Genomic DNA, 6,484 nt, shown 5'->3' on the forward strand with positions numbered 1-6,484 from the left:
GAAGGGCTGCTTGTCACAGGACTGCCATCTCTATGTGCTCTGCAGGGAAAGACAAGTGACCTATCTGGGTTGGAGACTCTCAGTGATGGCCAACGTCTAAACGGGTCTGATCCCTTCTCTGTGGGTGGTCATTGTGATTCCTGGGATACCAGACCTGCTTCCCCCAGACATCCACCAACAGAGCCCTAAATGAAATGTAAACAGAGGAACAATTTGAAGATTTGTGGATTGTTCTTTTCAGAGGGGATTTCAGATTTGGGGGCTTTTGCTACATTGAAGAGACAAAAAAAAAAATCGTAATTAGTCATCCCCCACCCCACCCCCAGGTGAGAAGATTAAGCCTCTGGAGGTAAGGACAGTGCATCCCACAGGCAGCCTGGTTCCTTCTCCACCGAAGTGAAGTTTAATTTGTTTCCATTCACAAAGAATTAATGTCTAATTATTCATTAACCCCCGCTGGCTATTATATTCCTGAGTGCCAAGTCCTCTTCATTCTGGGGCAGTAATTTGGGTATTACTTCGTTTCTTAGGCACCTCATTCACCTTGAACTTCTGGCAACACTCGTGGCTAACCCAGGGAGACCTTTCCCAATAGAAAGGCAACTCATCCGATCCCTAGGTCTCCTGGGGGATGACTGGGGAGGATGGATCCTGAATTAGCAAGTGAGGGTGGCACCTCTCACCAAAAGGCCAGGAGTCAGGTTTGGGAGCTGTTGCAGGGGAGCCTGGGCATGCCCAAACTGTGGAGAAAGGCCCGAAACGGTCCTTTGCCCACCCCCCTCGCTGTTCAGTGGAGAAACTGAGGTCTGAGATGGCTGAGGCGGGGCATTGTCAAAGCTTAAGAGCAAGGACTCCTAGATTTTGAGAATCTAAAAGTAAGCTCTTAAATGATGGGGTGCTAATGAAAGAAACAATGTTTTCCCAGGGAAATGCGTATGTGCTTTTATATTCTGAAATTTGCACAAATGACAGGGGATTCAGACTCCTTGAAGCCCATCTTTGCAATCTGGGTTATGAAGTCATGATATTTACAAAAAACAAAATAAAACAAAAACTTTTTTTTACTGAAGTGTAAATGTTTACAATGTTGTGTTAATTACTGCTGTACAGCAAAGTGATTCAGTTATATCAATTTTTCTATATTCTTTTCCATTATGGTTTATCATAGGATATTGAATGTAGTTTCTCTGTGCTATACAGTAGGACCTTGTTGTTTATCCATTCTGTATATAAAAGCTTACATCTGCGAACCCCAAATTCCCACTCCATCCCTCCCCCAACCCCCTCCCCCTTGGCAACCACCAGCCTGTTCTCTATGTCTGTGATTCTGTTTCTGCGAAACAAAAACTTCTGAGTGACAAAAAACACCATAAACAAAGTAAAAAGACCAATGCAAAACTAGGAAAAATATTTGCAACTTATATAAAAGACAAAGGTTAATATCCTAATAAATAAAGAGCTTCTAAAACTAAAGGAGATAAGGACGATCCAATTTTTAAATGGACAAATGGCTCATATATATATATATATATATATATATATATACTTTAAAAACTACTCAACTTTATTCATAGTAAGAGAGATGCAAACTGTTAACAACTCTGAGATACTAGGAATGAAAAATGTTACAACCCCACAAAGGGCAGTGTCCAGGAAAATTACATGTGCATTTATACTTTGTCAGAAATCCCACTTTTAGGGATCTATCCTAAAGATACATTGGCAAAGATACAAAAAAGATATACGCACAAAGCTATCCATTGTAGGACAATTTATAATACTGAAAAGCTGGAACCAACTCAGATATTCATCAGTAAAGGACTAGTTAAATGTCCATCTACTAAGTGGGTTATTATGCAGCTGTAACAAGGAATGAGGGCTATCTCCATTGACTGCTGCTGAATGATCTGTCCCTATGAGGTTACGGGGAAAATCTAGGTGTAGATCTGGGTTTATACTATACAACTGTTTGTCCAATAAACGAGGGATACAAATATACCTAAATTGTGATCTCTCAATACCCGTTTCCCACTAAAAGGAACCAAGGCCATTTGGAGAAATGGCTGATTCCAGGTCTGAGGAGGGAAATGTATGAGAGCCTAAAGCTTCTTGCCATACCAAAGCCATGATCTACCGAGATCGTGTCAGAAGGATTCAAAAGCAAACTTGAATAAGCTCCCACCAGCTAAGAATGGGACAATTTGAACATAATTAGGAAAATAACCCCATTGGATAAAAGTACACCAAACGGGCTTAAATCCATGAGCTGCCATGGCTGCTGGCCTGATAAAGGACTGCTGTGGGAGTCTTGGGACCCCAGGAGCAGTGGCTGAGGGCAAGGACCACCCCCCCCCCATCATCACCCAGGAATGAGTCACTCAGATTGGTGCTCCGTCATCCCTGATCTTTACAGCATCGGCAGGAAGAATCCTCACCTTTCCTAAGGGACATTTCCGCTAAGCTTCTTGTTGGATAACCTTTGTCAGTTTTTTCAAGACCTTTGGGGGTCCACTGAGCTCCTAAAAGGGGAGGGGACAGCCTTAAACATATTGTTGTACTGGGGCTAAGGACAGAGGGGAACAGCACACCCCAAATCCTACGCACTCTGCCCAAGCCCTGAATCCTGCAGTGCTCCCCTCTCTCTATTCCCACCACCCCCTTCCTTGTCCGGTCCACAGTGGCCTCCTACCTGGACCACTGGGCAGCCTCCAGTGTGTGCGTGTTCCATCCCGCTTCCCTCTACTCACAGGCAGACTTGCCTCCTGATCTTGTTCTTACCCTGCTCAAAACGGTTCAATGTTTGCTCAGCACTCACCCTATTCCAGCAGCACCTTCTTTAGGAAAGATTTAGGCTTTAAATTACAAATGCATCCAAACAATGAACGTGTCCTCCCCTCAGTCCTGTAAACACCAGGCACAATGCCACCTCTGCATTTTTGTTCCCATTGTCCTTCACCTCCTAAGACACCCTCCCCACTGCACCTGCTCAAACCTCACTGCAGGGGGAAGGCTGAGTGCCCTGTGCTGCCAGCCAGAGGCAGCAATGTGGCCGGGGAACAGGAGGTTGTCTGCCAGGCCTGGGGAGGGAGAGGCCATGCTCAGACCCATTCTGGGCTCTGCAGCTGCTGTCATTCACAGCTGTGCCTGCTGCCTGGCTAAGGAATGTCCCCAGAACCCTCCCTCTTCCCGCCACCCCACAAATGGAGCGCAGAGAGGTAGCTGCTCCTGTGAGCTCTCCACCACCTCTCCTCCCCCTTGCCCTCCCCTCTTCTACCCCATCTACCACCCAAACCTTGCTGCCGGGAGTGGGGGATCTGGAAGCCCATACAGTTCCTGAAGGCCAACACAGATAGTCCCGCTGTAGAAAACAGCATTCCCTGTGCAGAAATTGACAGACGCCGATATCACATTTCAGAGCAGTTTGATGCTTCCTGAAGTGTGAGCTCCTGTGTCTGGAGGAGGGAAGTGTTTGTGCCAAGAGCTTGATGAGTTTCCAATGAAGCCACGAAATGCACAAAGCTGCCTGGCAGCAGCCTGCTTCTGAGCCAGGCACCCACTGCGAGAGCCTTCCTTGAGCTTCCGGTGACCCTAGAGCAGTGCTTGGTGCCCTGGGCCTGCTCTGTCTCTCAGTGGGAGTACCGCAGGTGAGGTACGGTGAGGCCACAGGCTTGGTCTGCTCCTTTTGCCAGGACATGAGTGCAGCTGGACAGACGCTTCTACTACATGTCCTGGGAATTGCTTTTGTCTTTTCATCCTAATGAATTAGAAACAGAATGGAAGTGAGGGAGAGAGAAGGGGTCTGTGCAGTCTGTCCCCTGAACAACCCCTTCCCCCATCCTCCACCCTCCTCCAGTCCTGGAGCTGCCGCCCCTCCCCGTTCCTGCAGCATGATGGCGTGTCACTGCGGCATCAGCTGGACTGTAAAGGGATTAGTCTGTGCATCCCAGCACAGTGAGTCAACTAGCTCCTCAACCACAGAACACAGAGATCAGGAATTACCAGTTGTTCTTCCTCCAGTGAATGCCAAAATGCCCCTAGGGAACTCTCAGGACTCCTCTCTAGAAATAGGAAATGTATGTTGAGGGCATTAGGGTCTCAGGGCCTATCTATCAATATAGTGCAATGTTATAGAGTACAAACACTAGAGTCAGAAGGTGTGGGCTCAAATTCCACCTTTTACATTTACATGCTGTGTGACCTTGGGCAAGTGACTTAACTTCTCTGTGCTTAGTTTCCTCATCCGTGAAAATGAAGCTACTCATAGTACCTACCACTTACAATTGTCTCAGAACAATTAATACGTGGATATATTTAAAGTACCTATAACAATACCCAGCACAGTAAGGACTGCACGTGTTGACTAGCTTTGGGGGAGTCAGTGTAACAGCAGTCAAGAGCACAGGCTCTGTAGATTACAGGAATTTGGATCCTGGCTCTGTCCTTTTCTAGCTGTGTGACTTTGGGCCAGTTATTAAATGCTTTGTGCTTCAGGTTTCTCATCTGTAAAAGGGGGGTGATACTAGCTAAAATAGTAAAGGATTAGATGGATCAATGTTTGCAGAATGCTTAGAACGATGCCCATCGCTATTTTCACTCTATGTTCTGTATTGGTTATTATTATCATTAGTACTTTCACTATCATTTCTCAACTCTGATTATGGTCATGGTTGCAGATTGAAGCTACCATGGGTCCCCAATTTCCCAGGAGCCAGGACTTAGGGGCCCAGAAGATGATGGCCTCCTTAGGCCCTGGGCTTAGGGATGGGTCAACACCCAGCTTGGCTGGAGAGCAGAAGAGGGACCCGCCCACTGCTGGGTCCCCCTGGAGGGGAAGTGTTGTTGCCCATCCACACCAGACAAGGGCACGAACTCTGGAGCTCAACAGATGTAGTTTCAAACCCTGACTCTCACTCAGCATCCCGTGACCCTGGGTGAGCTACTCTCTGAACCTCAGTTTCCTCATCTCCAAATGGCGGGAAGAGCATTTTCCCCGTGGACACAGCTAAACTCCTGGCCCAGCACCCTGTTCAGTAAAAGCAGGTCCTTCACCTCCTGTCCTTTCCCTACCCTCTTAACTCTGCAATTTGGGGCTACAGAGGCTGTTGAGAGTTTTGGATTTAGGGAGCAGACACTCATTTCCCTTCACTTTGTCCCTCAGGATGAAAAGCTGCAGGTCAGAGTCAATTTGACAAAGTGAGGAGCCGTTTAACTTTCTTCAGGCACGTGTGTAAGCATTTCTGAGCGTTTCCTAGAAGTGGAATTCCTATGCGAAAGAATCCTGAGGAAAGGCATCTTTGCTGCGATGTGGGGCGTCTACTTCTGACATTCTGCTTTGTTTTTTACTTAACCCATGGATAAATATATGCTGGCGGTACTTTTTGTCAAAGAATTCAAACAATACAGGAGTATTTTGCGTAAAAAGTGCAAGTCCCGTTTTACAATTACCCCCTTACAATTACTTACCTTTCTTATACCAGAAAGCACCGTTAATTATTTGAAGCACTTTCTCCTCTGCATTTGCAGATATATGTAAGTATCATTCTACTAATACGGGTCCTACCGTGTATATTATTCTAAGACATCCTGGTTTTGCTCAATAATCTTCAGCCATGTGGAGCTGCTTCCTTCTTTCAAGGGCTGCCGATTATCCATTTGTGTGGATGGACAACTCATCGACCAGCCCCTCTATTTTTAGGCATCTAGGCGTCTACACGTTTTGCTCTTATGAACATTTGTGCGTGTCTTCATGCACGTGTGTAAGCATTTCTGAGAGTTTCCTAGAAGTGGAATTCCTATGCGAAAGGACTGAAGGAGCCACAACTCACCCTACACCTGATCTCCATACTGGATTTATTTTTACTGATAGCATTTACTATAAATTATAGTATAGACTTACTCATTTATTGTCTGCTTTTCTCACTAAAATATAAGCTTCACGGGAGCAGATGTTTTAGCTGTCTGATTCACTTCTGTGCCCCCAACACTCAACTACAATAGTATCTGGCACATCGCGGGACTTAGTAAATATTTGTTGAATGAAAGAACAGATGAAAAGACATGTACATTTTTAAATTTATTTATTTTATTTATTTATTTTTGGCTGCGTTGGGTCTTCGTTGCTGCATGCGGGCTTTCTCTAGTCGTGGTGAGTGGGGGCTACTCTTCGTTGTGGTGCGCGGGCTTCTCATTGAGGTGGCTTCTCATTGAGGAGCATGGACTCGAGGCATGTGGGCTCAGTAGTTGTGGCTCGCGGGCTCTAGAGCACAGACTCAGTAGTTGTGGTGCACGGGCTTAGTTGCTCCGCGGCATATGGGATCTTCCCGGACCAGGGATGGAACCCGTGTCCCCTGCATTGGCAGGCGGATTCTTAACCACTGCGCCACCAGGGAAGTCCAACATGTACATTTTTAATGTTGATAGGTGTTGCCAATTTATTTTCCAAAAGGCTGACCAGTTTATACTCCACTGAGACAGCAAGAGGTTG

This window comes from Aethalodelphis obliquidens, unplaced genomic scaffold (genome assembly GCF_003676395.1).
Source record: "Aethalodelphis obliquidens isolate GAN/ISIS:26980383/991018 unplaced genomic scaffold, ASM367639v1 scaffold12, whole genome shotgun sequence".
In the NCBI taxonomy this organism is placed as follows: domain Eukaryota; kingdom Metazoa; phylum Chordata; class Mammalia; order Artiodactyla; family Delphinidae; genus Aethalodelphis; species Aethalodelphis obliquidens.